Raw genomic sequence first — 15,241 nt, forward strand, 5'->3', positions numbered from 1 at the left:
GTTTTCATTGTTAGAATGAAGTTCCTTATTCAATATTAGAAGAAGGCAAGTCTTTCTGTGATTCTTCACATTTTTGCAACAAAGTCTTTATACAAACAACTTCTAGTTTTATGAGGCAGCAAGCAAACATTCCTTTTCCAAAACTGTCGGACAGTGATAATTAAAGCTGCCATTACAGAGACTGAATTTGAACTACTGCTCGACAGGGAGAGAGTGTTACAGAATATCCTGCATTCCCTCCGCATCATGCAGCCTTTGCTATGCTAAGAAATCACTAAAAATGACTAAGTTAAATCACATCAGACAAACAAATATAATGAGCTTGTGCTGCAATGTTTAATAAGTTAATCAAGTTTTTTAATGATATATATTTACAAAAAAGGAATTTGACTTGAAATCAAGTCAGGAAGAAACAACAAAGGCTTGTAATAAGAGCTTTGCTTTGACAAAGTCCAGATGAATATGAGATGATTTGGGAACAGAAAGGAGAATGCAGAAACTGGCAGTATATGGAGCCATGAAGAAGAAGAGCTGAATTTCATAGCATATCCAATTACAAAACCTGTCACTGATGGGAATAGCACAACATCTTGTTTATACTAGATATAAGTGGAATTCAGTGGACTAAGTTGTCTAACCCTGTATCACTTTTAATATATTAACTAAAAAAAGGGCTTGATACTGTGAATACTTGTATCTGAAGCCTAAAGTCTTAGAACATATGGAATGTCTCAAATTTTTCATTGGTTCATTAGAAATTAAGACAGTTGTGAGGTTAGGGTTTCAAATTTTGTCTACCCCCTCCAACACAAAGCATGTTTAGGGTTGCTCAGATTAAGGTTTCTGTGTTTCTGGTCACTTCTCATTTCTTCAAAAATACAATACAACAGAGTAGAAATGTCCCACTATAAAAGCCCCAGTTTCAGATAAGAAACAGCACCCTGTCTTGATCTTCTCAAAACTGTGAGACTCTCCTTCAGATGGCCGAAAACCAGTAAGACGAAAGTTCATTCCAAACTGAGACTTAGCAACACGAGTTTCACGGAAGAGAATTTTGCAATGGATAAAAAAAAAAATCTTCCATTTTCTTCCATTTAAAGAGGAAAATTATTTGTCCCCTCTATGCTGAGAGTTCCTAGTTCCCAAATGGGGAGAACAAAGAAACAGCAAGCCCCACCGCAACACTGCATAATTATGAACCAAACTGTGTTTCTTCAGTGGCTTCAGTGTGCTGTGCAGGTGAACCTGGAGGTACCGCAGGGCAGGGTGACCTCCCCTGTTATTGCATTCTGTGCTGCACAGCTGCTCCTTCAGCTCCTGTGGACTCGAACTGGCATATTCACAGGGTGCAGTGTCACAGTGAGTGTCGACACTAGCTGGGGTCTGAAAGCTGTATGGCTAGGTCAATCCACAGCATCTATTTGCCTGCATTCAGTGAAATACTGATGCAGGAATATTGCTCCCAGTTCCGGTGCTAGCTTCAATAATGCTTGGGCAATGCATTTCTGAACTCATGAGTATATTCCTAGTATACTCCTAGTTTCTGAACTCAGGAGTATATTCCTAATATACTGTATATGCTGTTTTTATTCGGGTGCATTGTGTTCCTTTCCTCCCTGTGCTCAGACTTTTGAATGTATCACAGTCCTTCAAGCATGTTTAATGTCTGTTAATGTTTAATGCCTGTTTGGCTAGCTGTGCTTGCACCCACTCAAAAGCATGCCCCATAGGATCAGCTGGAACTGGGCTCTAAATGTTTATTTGAAGAATTTGTATTCTTTTTCTGTAAATCTTCTGCCTTCTTACATTTACTTAGATTGATTCTCAGTGGTAGTAATACAAACTCAGAATTCAATAGTTCTCATCTACTTTAATTTTTACATAGATTTCTATTTTCTTACAGAAATAAGAATTTTAATGTTTTAATACAGATTAATGAGGGATTCTGAATGAAATCTGTTTTTTTTTTCAGCATTTGTTGTCTGTAAATATCTGTTCAGCATTTTGTATGAGTAATTCCCAGAATACGGGCTGTTCTCTAACAATAGGCTCTTGGTTATTTCAGCTTTTTGACAGCTTAACTGAATGGCACACTGTTCCTGCTCCCACATTGGAAGGCAGCAGTGCTGCAATCTGGATAGTAAAGAAGCTCTTTAACAGTAACAGAGCTCTTTGGACACCCCAAATTATTTATGCTGGAGTCCGCAACACCCCAAAGAACTGAACTGTTTTCACAAATCTGCTTGTCAAGGTTAACACTCTTTATTAAAGCAGGAGTGCTGCCTGATATTTTATTTCTGAAACTCAACTTTACTTGTATTTGGGGCTGCACTAATAGCTATTAGCCCTGCATCACAAAGTTAACCAGGTAACTGAAAGACAAAAGACAGTGTGACCGTGCTCGAATAATGCTTTTCTCTAGTAAACATCATAACCTAAGAATTAAAACCGGAGCTCTAAATGATGCCTCGTCTTAACTCATTGTCTCTCACTGCCAGTGACTTTTAAAGGATGACTTCATAAAATCCCACCTCAGACCAGCAGCCAGCAGGACAGATCATCTGATGCCTCTGAAAGGTTTTGGTTAGGCTCCTTTGATGGCCAGAATTCGGCATGCTTTAGAAAACTGGCAGTTAGGGAGACTGCAAGCTACTGCCTTTACAAAGGGACAGAAGGTCTTCTAGTGCTATTTCTCTCCTCCTTTGTTTCTTTGCCGTTCTTACCTTAAGTGCCACTTTCACTCGGTCTTTCTGACAGTTGCACTTTTGCCTCTCCTCTCTCATCAGTTGTTCCGCTTTTTAAGTAAAACACGTAGTCTAGGTGGCAAGGAGCTGTTTTGTGGACTTCAGTGAACATCTTTTTCCTTCAGGGTTAACCTCACTGCACACTCTGAGGTTTTCCTGTACTGTCCTTCGCTCGTTTTTTCATTTTCTGCACACTGAAAAGCTTAGGCTCAAAGTGCATTTTTCTCTCAGCCCTTGCAGCAGGAAACAACCAGCTGTGCTGTAGCACTGTTTTTAAAATTTCTTACACTTGTCGGACAGGTTACTTCTTTACTGCTGCAGCAGACTGGCTGACTAGGTCTAGCTAAGAAATAACTGAAAACAATAACAAGGCAGTTTAACACATTGAGGATCTTTGCAATGCACTTATTTCATCCCGTGTCCTTTCTCCTCTTCATATGTTTCTGTTTAGTCCCTGTTACTGTTCACTCAGCATTTTGTAATGACAGGCATATAAGCATTAGAGAACCATGCAGCTGGAGCATGCCTGAATGCAAATTACCTCACACAGGAAATTCAGTAATGTGTTCAGTACCTGAAAATAAAGATCCAGATAATGAAAATGGAGATAGTTCCGCGGATGTAAGTGGAATTAGGCTAATTTACAGCAGCTAAGGATTTTCCTAAGCATATGCCTCAACAAGCAGGTGGAAAGCAGCCTGTCCTAGTCGTAACTGGCATCTTCCGCAGCACTGTCAACAGAGGGTCCCCCTCTCCTCCAGGACTGGGTGTAAATTGCTCCCTCAGGACCGATACGTTGTTTGGGGGATTTGAATTACACTCGATTTAGGTATAAAGCGATTTTAAGAGCACAGACCTGTCAGTCCAGCACAAAGGTTAAATTTCTTCAGGGAGAGAAAGCTCTACAGTCCTGTCCCTTGCCTTGAACTGATACGTCCTGCAGATAAAATGCCAGAGAGTTCAGGATATAAGGACCAGGGATGGAAAACAGTAATGAAAGAAAGACACTCTATGGCAAGCAGTTGATGCTGTGTCACTACAGGGGAAAGCAAGTCGATTGAGTCGTGATGACAGAAATGGAGTCCTTATCAACAATTGCTTTCTCTGCCTGTCCTTTACAAAATTTAAAAGGGGTTATTATGTCCCCTGGACACCAAATGAAGGCAAATCTAAAATTAATCAATTAATCTTACAGCATACTTTCACTGAAAAAACATTTTGCACCAAAGAGCTCCCAGAGAGCTTCTGGTTTTGATGTAGTAAATGGAAGTAGCAAATGAAGCAGAGAAAATAGGTTTGGCAAGAGTTTTCATAAGAAGATCTTGCTTATACCGAGTATGTGCTTCAATTTAGTTGCTGTTTTATGAGTAACACTAGTTGCCTTATGTACCACACAAGCCTTAAGGAGGTATTTGCAGTGTTTCTTGCCCTAGAGCTTCCCTCATAGAAATGCTGCTCCGTCTGCCTAAAGAGCCATTGAAGCTCTAAATCAAAGTGGAGAAGGAACAGAGAGTGCCCAGTGTCTTGCATCTTGAGTGGCTATTTGCACCTGAACCAGAGGCAGAATAAATCAGAATGACACTCTGATATTTTGTGCTGCGTAAATTGTTCCACAAGGGGTAACACCAGCACAGAACGTGGTCCAGAGACCCACAGGAAATGCCTCGCCCTGTAATTAAATGTGAGCTGAGGCAAAGGCTGCTGATAATTCACAGAGTGAGGGCTAAATCTTCATTTTGCAGCATGTGGAGGAACGCTCGGGAACGCGGCACTCAGAGCAAAACACAGACTTCACACAAACCTTTAACAACATTGCACAGGCACTTAAAATGAAAGAACCACATAACAGCAGAAGATACTATTTCGCCATCACACAAAAAAATTCTCACCTCTTTTTAATAGAATATGGGTAGAGATCTCTCCAACTGACAGACATGAATTCTTCCGCACAAATTTGCTCAGAGCATTATTTTCCTTGGCTAATTGTGACAGCAATAAAAAGGACATTGTATACAAACTAATGCACACAAGTAAGTTCTCTTGCATGCTTGGAAACATGGCATCTGACAGGAAAACCCCAGCATAACACCCCCCACATTTGTCCCCATTCTTATATAATTTTCATGATTTTTATGCAAAACAATAGATTCATCCACAGGCTAAGATGGAGTTTGCATGTCAAGAGAACAGAATTACGTTTACAAGCTACATGGTACCACAGACAGCCAGTAATGAAGTAGTATCTAAGATGTACCAAAATGTAGTAGTAGAGCAACTAGAAAAATATTTAAAATAGTGTACCTCAAAACTCTAATCTTTAGCACAGGGTAAATAATATTCAGTCACAGCATTCCTCAGTCTGACCAGAAAAATGACTGCTTGAAGGCTCAGCTAAATTGTCTCTTCATTATTCAAAGCCATTGGTATTGCCTCCCCACCCTCCCCAAATGAAACAGACCTCAGATAAAAGTGAGCTAAACAAAAAAAGGAAAAGCCTATGCAATTGTGCTTTAATGTCTGTCTGGATTTCTTGGCAATGTGATGTCAGTGATGCGATCATGTTGGTTTTAATTCCTTCTGCGCTCATCAAGTGAGAAGTGCAGAAGGGTCAGTGTAGCACAAAGCTAATACTTGTCCTATTATTATTTTTGTACCTAACAGTTCCCTAATAGGAGAAAACTGCTAACTCAACCTCAAGGAAGAGCAAAAGAGAAGCAGGGTATCTTTCTGAGTTTGTGCTCCCTGACATGTTCATCACTTTGGTTTATTTCAGAAGACTCCTTTAGTTACGTATTAGATGCTGAGCATCTTCAGATGGCTTTTGGAAAGGGACTGTGTATTGTATTATACTTCATTGTAGTACATTGCAAAGTGCATCTACTTCAAGCTATATGTGGTCAGCAGAGAAAGTCATTACAAGATTTGAAGAATGGCATGAGAAGCATGGCATGTGGCAGGGTTCTGTTTTGTCCCCGAATCCTCTAAAATCTGCTTTACTCACATTTCACTGTGATAAACAAGAACAGGCATATGGCTGAGGTGAGGAGGAGAATGACTGGGGTGCAGCATAGGCAGCAAGGCCCATTTTAAGATGGAAGCTAATGTCCCTCCATCAGTGGGGAACTTTGGGGAACGTGAAGTCAGAAATTTGAATACAGGATTTTTCTCTTGGGTCTCATCAAATTCCTGTTCTTTTCACTTGATTTTAAGGGGATCTGCATCAGGGACTTCCTATATTCATGCCTAATCAGGTGAAAACACAGTGAAAGATGTGACTAGCCATCTGTAGGGAACAATTTCTGGGCAACAGACATGAGCACAATTTGCCTTGCTATAAACTGATTTAGCCTAGGATTCATCATCCATCCTGAGGCCCTGCTCCAAATTCACTGTGATAGATTATATACGCCATTAGCAGAAACATCTGAGAACGTGTCTCTGTAGGCTACATTTATCAGCGCAAATATAAATATCCTTTGTTACAATGGATCTCACACCTGGTCTAGGGTAGGAGTAAGGGTAATTGGTAAATCATCTAGGTTTTTCAGAACTTCCTTAAGGGAAATGGAAAGATGTTCAGGAATGAAAGTTTTATTGCTGTTTTTATTTTTAAATGAGGAAAAAAGCCATAGGCCAGGGAAAATAGATGTCCCCTGAGATCAGATATGAAATGAGCCCAACTCAATCAGTCACAGAATGGTTGCTCCAATGGTGGGAAAATTGGTAGGAAAGGAGCTACCACCCACTGTGGAGTAATACAGGAGAAGAAGAGAGAGGAAAGATGCCTAATAGAGGCAAAGAATAAGTTGAATTTGAGGTGAAAGAGATCTGACTGTGACTAAACTGGGTAAAATAAAAGGTTTTGATTGACTGGAAGATTAAGTGATGTGCAGAAGTTCTCAAGCAGCAGCTTTTCACCTAAAAGATAGGTTTTGTCTTCTCCTATAGTTTATGCTGGGTATACAGGTAACTGTCAGCATAACTTGTGAAATAATAGCACAAGACAGCACACAGTGTGACTGAACAAAACTTTCTAAGTGTCAAACCAACTGTAAATAGCTTCTCTTTACCTTGTATTCAAAATAAGTGTTGTCTTTGCCATCAGCAGAGCTTATGATGTGGCATCTGTGATCAGTTTCCACAAAAGAAGACTATACAGTCATCCTTTTTTGTTTTAGGTCTTTGTGATATGATTGGGAGTTGTAGCTAGTAGAAGCCCAGCAGCGAGTTTATGAATGATGCATGAAAGGAAGTCTCTCTCTGCCTGGCACTCGGAGGGAATATCAGACAGGGTTGTGAGACTGCTGCTGTGCTGTGCTGGGCTGCTTGATGTAACATTCAGCTCAGACACAGCCAGGAAAGTCCACCAAGCACACTAGTCCCAAAGTAGATGCATAAGAACACAATGAGAAAAGACAAAGAGATAACTACTTTAAGTTGTCTGCTGAAGCTTTTTTTTATTATTATTTCCTTCCTCTCTCTCTGCTACTATTCCCTTTCTGAAAGCAGCTGCCTTCACAGATTGGGGAAGAAAAAGAGGGTTTTCATCCCTCCTTAAAATAAATACATCCATTAAAAACATACCTTAATGAAATATGTCTGCCATATTTCCAAGGGAGGTCTTTCATTTAGAAACAATGATTTGTAACCTTTCTAATAACCAAATCTCTTCCCATATTGCTGAATACTATCAGAGGAATCCAAGAAACACCGGAAGCAACTTCTGTGACATAAGGACAAACCTGTCTTTTCTCCAGTCCGTCCTGCTATTTCAGATGAAAGGCCAAGGAGCAGTGCCGATGTAAGAATCCAGCTCATAAATGCATATATCCAAAGTGTTTTTTTTTAAGTGACCACTGAACATCATCCAAAGTCCAGTAAAGTAAAAATCTCAAAGGCCTCTTTCAACTTCAGCATATTCTGCACCAAGATTTTATTTATTCTATTTTTCACTTCACTTGGAGTTCCAAATTCTAAGTCATGGAAACCTTATCTACAAAATCTAGCACAGGAGGTGGAGAGTTCACTAGAAATAAATCACTAGTTACCAAAACCTATTACTGGTTAATAGTAATTTGTAATAGCCTTTAACTAAGTTGCTATTTGCAGTGAAGAAATGTGTATGAGAATCAACATAGCCAGCGGTTGCAGCAAAGATGACTAAAGAGCAGGCTGGGAGTGGGAAGTCATCTTCCCATTCCCATAAAAAAGCCAAACATAGACATATATTTCCCTGATGTTGATGCACCATTGGAAATTCCAGGTTAAGGGAATCTGAAAAAAGCAGACTTTTATTCCCTACTTCTTACATCTCCACACTGGCAATCTTCCAAATGTCAGTGCTAGGACAGACTATGTTCTCCAGCATTTTGTTGTGATATAGGCTGTAAGGAAAACTGTTATCTTTTATTAGCTCTAAATACAGCTAGAGAAGGAAAGTAAGTGCAAACTTCCAAGTTCTTTTACTAGGTCTGATAACAAGCATCACATCAAAGAGAAAGCTAAAAACAAGTTGGATATATTTGCTCATAGCTTCATCTAATCTTGTTAATTGATTAGATCACTTGAGAGGAAAGCACTGGCAGAGCAGTGGAAGTACTAGCAGGGAGAGAGTTGACAGGTTAAGGCACAGAGGGTTTATGGAACAGAGAGAGAAAGAAACCATTCATGCCCATGAAGCCAAGGAGTCAGATGGCAAATTGTAATGACCCATAATATAGTAGCTTCATCGAATTCATTTTTAGTATCCAGAAGAGTTATGAACTAATTCTAGCCTCATTACTTGAAGGGATTTATACATCTCCCTTGAGGTTTGCTACTGAGAAATCAGAGATGCTTTGTGAAAAATACTAGAACTGAAGATATCTATCCTTTATTCATTATCTGCAAAAGTTTATGTTTTTGCATACAGATTATTCAGTTTCATCATGACAGCACTGACTGCATGGGATATCTCCTTTTCAAGAAGAGTATGTGTAAAATTAAAGCATTTTGATGGCTCTATTTACAGAAACATTCTACATGCATTGAAGGATTTTTGCATCTGTTGACCTGGGAAGATTTGGCTCCTTTTATTAAGTATTAATGTGTAGGATTTTATATGATTTTGTTGAGAATACTTTTGTATTGTATCTACTTAAGTGCTAGTCCATTCAAAGATGTGATCTGCTTCTTTGGAAAAGTTATTTTTGGGTTAAAATCATCTATAACTTGGTGAGTGGAAGGAAAGTGTTCTCATCAAAGTAGATGGTGTAGATGGTCAGAGCCTATTTGGTCTACTGTGGATCACTCTGTTTTATCTTTCCAAATCCCTTCACCAATAAACACTTTTTTTCCTCCTCTTTCATATTCCACCTCAAGCTTGTCATCCCTCTTGGCTAAACATATAACATATAACATAAACATAGTCCCATATAAGGGCTAAACAAGGCCCTTCCCCTTGACTCACCTGTTATCCTTTATGCGTCATTAATCTTGACACTGCCTTAATCTTCGCACTACACCTATGACTCCACCCTCAGGACTAATTTATCCTCCCTCCTGAAGTTTCTTTACCTCTGGTCTGTGAGCTCATCCATAAGAACATGAGAAATCTCCCACTATGTAAAACCAATGGTCCATCTAACCCAGTATTTGGTCCCCAACAGAGGAATATTTTATCTCCCAGAAGGGATATAAGAAACCATAGTACCTAGCTAAAATAGTATGACCTTGAAACGCCGGTTCCACAAACCCTGGAAGAGGTGAGTTGCCATGTGGTTTAACCAGCCTGCCAGGAACATTTGCAGGAGAGAGAGAGCTCTGTCAGGCAGAGATTCACCACATTGCCTCACCTCCCATGGCCTGGCCAGTTCCACCAATTTTGAAGTGCCCCATTGTCAGGCACCACACAAAAGTTCATGCTGACAATGACTTATGAGAGGCTCTTAGAAAAGCATAGACTGGCTGGCCTCCAAGAAGTTTGACCAGGCTATTGGAATCTCTTTCAACCCCTGGAGAGGCAGCAAGTAAGCAAAGTCCCTGCAACACAATTTGCAGACACTGAGAGAGTATTCCTCCAACCTATATTTATGGAAGTCTTCCACTCTTTTGAGGATCTCTTCTTCTGTACCTAAGAAGTGAGACTGCTCTGCTGAAGAATTCTGGGTAGCAACTCAGCTAACTGGATCAGTTATGCCATCAGATATATTTACAGGGAGAAAAAGGCCTGCATGATCTCAGGAGATGAGAAGAACTTGAAGGCATTTGCCAATCTGTATAAGGTTCTGGCAAATGTCCCTCTCATTAAAGTTCCTGTTAAATAAGTGAAAGCAGCTGTAGAAAAGGATGTTGAAAAAAAAAGTGGGGAGAGTGAACTGCTCCCCTTAGATCTATCAGCAAAAAGAACGTAGAAATGTTGAAAAAAACTGAAAAGCAGAGGCAGTGTCACATGCTGTTCAGGGACTGCAGTCCATGAATTTGTCTAACCCCTCTTTGAACCCATTGATAGTATCTGCCTCCACAACCTCTGTGGCAACAGATTCCAAAAGGTCATTACTCACTGTATAAAGAAGTACTTCCTTTCATCTGTCGTAAGCCCACCTCCTAATAACCCTCAATGAGTGCTCCTTAGTTCAAACATTGCAGGTTTGGTGAATAACTGCTCTGCATTTGTGTTATTCACAGCTCTTGTGATTTTGTGAATCTTCATTTTGTCATTCATTCTCTCCCTGTCCCATTTCTGCCATATGGCATGGAATATGAGTGTATCTTACAATGATCAAGTAGAGCTGTGGTTGGAAATAAATTGTATTGGCAGATAAAAAAAAGTACTCTCCTTGCTTTCACATATCAGTGTGCAATTATACTTGAAGATCCATCCTTCAGTGATGGCTGGGTATGTATTTGGGTTTTTTTGAAGTTCTTCAAGGGAAGAGCTGCTCCTCCCTGTGTCTTTAAATGGCTATCATATTTGAGGCACTGAAGCAGCACAAGCAATTTTAATTCAGAGGTGCAAACCAAAATGCAGTCTCAATACAGAAAACCATGAGGCAGCTCCTGTATTACAAGTTCATAGAATGCCCCTCAAATGTCCTGCTACTTGCATGAGGAAGTAAGAAAAAAAGAAAAGCTAGATACTCTAAAGTACAAAACTATAGGGACCAGAAACAATCACCAGGTGCTCAATATATCCCCCTGAAGTGAAGCGAGCTGCTACCACCAGCAAACCAGCATTTAACATGGCCAGTATAGGATAGTAAACTACTCAGTTGTTTCCAACAGGTGTTGTCACTTGCCAGGAGTGAGGGAGAAAGGGGAAGGCCATGTTTAAGAGCACCTGCTGAGAAAGGACAAAAAAGGTGAGCACAATTAACCTCCGATATACCATATAATGTATTGTGGTCCTCACCAGCATAATTGACTATAGTGGCTACATCAAGAACACTCTTACATGTGCATGCGTCTTGCAAGGTTCATTTGCAAAATGCCATTTATCTGCATTCTCTGGGAACAGTCTGCATTTCAGTTCTCCAGTCATTCTCACATAGGCAAATGTGAAGCTCCCCAGGTAACAAAGTATTAAGAAAATTTAGAATGAAAAAACAAAAACACTTAATCATATTAAAGTGCAGAACATGTAACAGGTTAAAGAAAGATGCAATTCTCATCATGTCTTAGGAAAAATTTACTCTTGAGATGTTCCAGTGACTGATGCAGGCCCGCAGGTAGCATGCTGGCTTGGAGCCTGGAGACCCAGGTCCTCTCTCTCAATCCATTATTTGCTTCACCTTCGTGGGCAGGTTGTTTTCCCGTTTATCCTGGGGACAGGGAGGAAGGCTGTATACACCCAGGTTCGACACGTGAGCACAAACAAGCTCTAAAAAGCAGCTTACTGACAGACACAAAACACATTACAGCAAGCAGGGAAGAATGGGTCATTTGGCGCAAGCAGGAACTAGTAGAGAATGGGTAACTATCTGATTAGGTATATCTGCAGGTTCATCATTGCTAAAATGGAGCTGTTGGTGCTTTGCTCCTCTGTGGCACAGTTTCAGATCAAAGGGGTAAAGAACTATAAAATGTTAGGTATTGCTGTAGTTCTCCATATTAATAGAGTGACCTGCCATCTGCTTCTCTGCCCATGCTTATGGGCTGTTGCTCCATGCTTAAACACCCATTCACAGACAGCGCTGTTTGGCAGGCAGCTAGGACTCTAATGTACAGCTCTTTACAAACATTTCAGTGTGTTTTCTCATGCATTTTTAAATGTATCTCCAAACAACTCAGTCTGCCTGTTTTGGTTTTTTTTTGCTGTTGTTGTTGTTGTTTTTTCTTCTCAAGCAAAACGAGTCTCAGATCTAACGAGATTTTAACTTAATGTTTTCTAAATGAGTACATATACACACATGCACATGAACATATATATGTGTATACATGCACATACACATATGTACATATATAAAGTGCAGCGACAGAGAGATGGGATGAACATCAGCTTTGTAATGAAATTCTGCTGTAACCCTAACTCCAGACAAAAGAGTTGGGGGGCAGCTAAATGTTATTTTCCCTTCCTGACAAAACTGCCTTGGGAGGTTTCTTTTTGCTGCCCTGACCCTGCTCCTGCCCTTCTGCAGCACCCTGCTCCTGCCCTTCTGCAGCAGTCTGCTGTCTCCTTGATGGAGGCAATACAATTGTTTGAGAAACACTCTGTATCTGATACAGTCCAGGGCAAAAGGAAAACCTCCAGAAAAAGGTGTCTGGGGCTTTATTTTTGTCCTTTTTTTTTTTTTTTTTTAATGTAGATCACTTCCCTAACCTCGTGTACAAAATGATCCCACAAGCAGTTGTTGCTGGCACTAAATGGGTGTGGGAGCAGTCGCAAAGCGCTTGAGGGCAGCAGCAGCAGGACAGGAGTGTTTTAAGCCAGTTTCACCACCAAAGAACACATACCAGGTAACGAATGCTAACAGCTCTCTACAGGGGTGAACAGAGAACTTCAACCCTTCTAAACTATTTACTGTACTTTGATTCATGTATCTCACTTGCTATATATTCTAGGTGTGGGTGTATTTTTAAGAAAATGGTTTTTTTTCTTCACTAAAGCATAGTGACAAGAGACTATTCATTTCTTCCAAAATAGAGTGTCAGACAGAGTGAAAGGCGGCTTTAAGCTAGAAGATTTTTTTATGTAACATCTTCCTTGTCAGCGGAATAAACAACCAGCATGTATTCCAGCTGGTGCTCAATTCTTCCTCATATCTCAGTCAACCCTTGTATATTATTATATGAGTGTTACTGTTGCTGTTTAAAGTATGGAGGTCATTAGGTGTTTGTTTCCCCAGTGAAGCAATTCTTTCCCCTGGGTTACATAATTGTGGATATTTTATTTATGGAAGTCTTAGTACTGAACATGCTTACTCCACTCCAGCAAAGAATGTAAGTGTGTGCTTAACTTTAGGAATATAATTTCTATGGCACTCATCGGGGACACTATTTACCTGCTGAGAGCAAAGCATGAGTCTTGCTGGATTATAGGCAGAGTGTTCAGACCCTCCAAAATTGAGCTCATAACTAATCAAAGCCATTACACATACTTCATTAGGAGTTAGCCACCTAAATACCACTGGAGATCTGGTCTTCAGTTCTTCTTGGAATCCTACTAATCCCTTTCTTCAGTCATGCCTTACAGCAGTCCGTACACAGCTGCATGCTATTTATGCTCTCAGATATGTCCTTTTAACAGTTTTAAATTGGTTTCCTTTTAACTTTATGGTGTCTCTGTACTTTTCTATTACAGAAGCAAACGGATGCCTCTGTCTGACATTCTAAGTCCTAGTCAGTACTGAATATATTTGTTATGTCATCATTTATGTGTTTTTCTCTAAAGCGCTCACTTTTATAATGTCCATGCATACAGTAGACATCTTGCTATTCCTGTGATATTTTTTCTCTCCCTTCTCTGGTCCCGTTTGCTTTCTAGTGCATCCTTTTTCAGCTGTTCTGCTGAGAATTGTAAACACTTTAAGGTTAGGTTACACTGTCAGTTTCCATAATGATATGTTTTTAGCAGCATTCTTGTTTTTTCTTAATACACATTAAATTCTTGTTTATTTGGCTTAAACTTCAGCTTCCACCAACAGGTGGTTTTCATCAAGGAGACTATGATGAAGCCTTTCTGAAACATTATTTAGAACTGATCAGACTGCACACAGTTCAGCATTATGCTTTCAATCTGCTTCACTTTGTATTCTTTGACTGCCAGCATTCTGTCTTGGGTTTAGATTTCTCCTTCTCGGGCCCTTCTCAACCCAAGGGTTCAAACCTGGAGAAACACTTACTGGTACTAGTCCAGACAAGCACCAAATCATGGCCAAGAGTTACCATCTAATTTAACCTCCCCTCAGCTCATTCCTGGTACAGCTTAAGTCATTCTGCACACCTGCATCCCGCTGCATTGACTGTGTGTGTCACTGAATATGTGACTCCACCGTCTACCCCCTACATACACATAAGGACAATGAAACGAACAGAAATCAGACAGATACAGATCTCCTCATGCTCACTTTTCTGCAATGCTCCAAGAACAATTTGTCCTACCCAGGAATAAGGGGCTCCCTTGTCCAGATAAGTGGCACAAATTATCTTCCTAAAACAGTTCTTTCCTGCCTTGCTGTAACAATGCTGGGTTTTATTGTTCACAGGCTTTGCCACGTCCTCCTTCACTTTTTTTCACAATCATTGATAGATATCCCTGCTTGATCATCTAGTTGGAGTAGATGATCTGCAGAAGCCCCTTCCAATCTCAACCATTCTGTGATATGCAAGGCACTTCCAGTCAAAGGGTTTTTTTGGCTCACTTCACTAGTCAACCCCTCCGCAGGCTGAAAAACAAACTGCTTATTAAACCAGTGCTGTCGGCAACTTAGCAGTTTTCTAATCAGTTATATGACCCTTCTTTCTCACCCCACAACTGTACAGCTGCCGTTGTGGTCTCGCAAGGGACATTGTAAAGAGATGTACAGCAGGTGGGAGAGCTCACGTGTCATCCACAAATGGAGGCTAAACAACCCCTTATCCAAGCTCAAGCACAGATAAGTATCCTAAAATTAGCAGGGCATTTGGTGGCAGCAGCTGTATGTGGCAGTGTACTGCAGCCCAGACAGGAGCAAGACATAGAAACTGATGCCACAGCAAAAAATATGGGTATTGTGTTTTGCTGTCTGACTAGAAACCTCCCTGCTTTCTTCCTCTATCATCTTTGTAGTGTTTATTTTAGATTAAATGGGATTATCTTTCTGCCCTCGCTCCTGCTGCTTGTGTAGTCAGGTTTTTCTGGACCCGCTCTCCACTCATAGCTAGTGATTTCTACTGCTTCTTTTCCGGTTTTAACCTTTCCACTAAAGCCTTTTCATTCAAACCCTACTCTTACAGTTTTGACTCATAACCACACAGTAACTTTACATGGTGACAATAAACACGAAAGTTTGGATCCTAGAGGGGTTTCTGTTCATGAGGGA

General features: G+C 40.4%; 1 pseudogene; it reads left to right on the forward strand.

Moving 5' to 3' along the window:
• Window positions 1-9,449: 9,449 nt before the first annotated feature.
• On the forward strand, window positions 9,450-10,048 carry LOC112980784 (large ribosomal subunit protein eL13-like; annotated as a pseudogene).
• Window positions 10,049-15,241: the final 5,193 nt, after the last annotated feature.

Source organism: Dromaius novaehollandiae, chromosome 2 (genome assembly GCF_036370855.1).
Source record: "Dromaius novaehollandiae isolate bDroNov1 chromosome 2, bDroNov1.hap1, whole genome shotgun sequence".
Taxonomy (NCBI): domain Eukaryota; kingdom Metazoa; phylum Chordata; class Aves; order Casuariiformes; family Dromaiidae; genus Dromaius; species Dromaius novaehollandiae.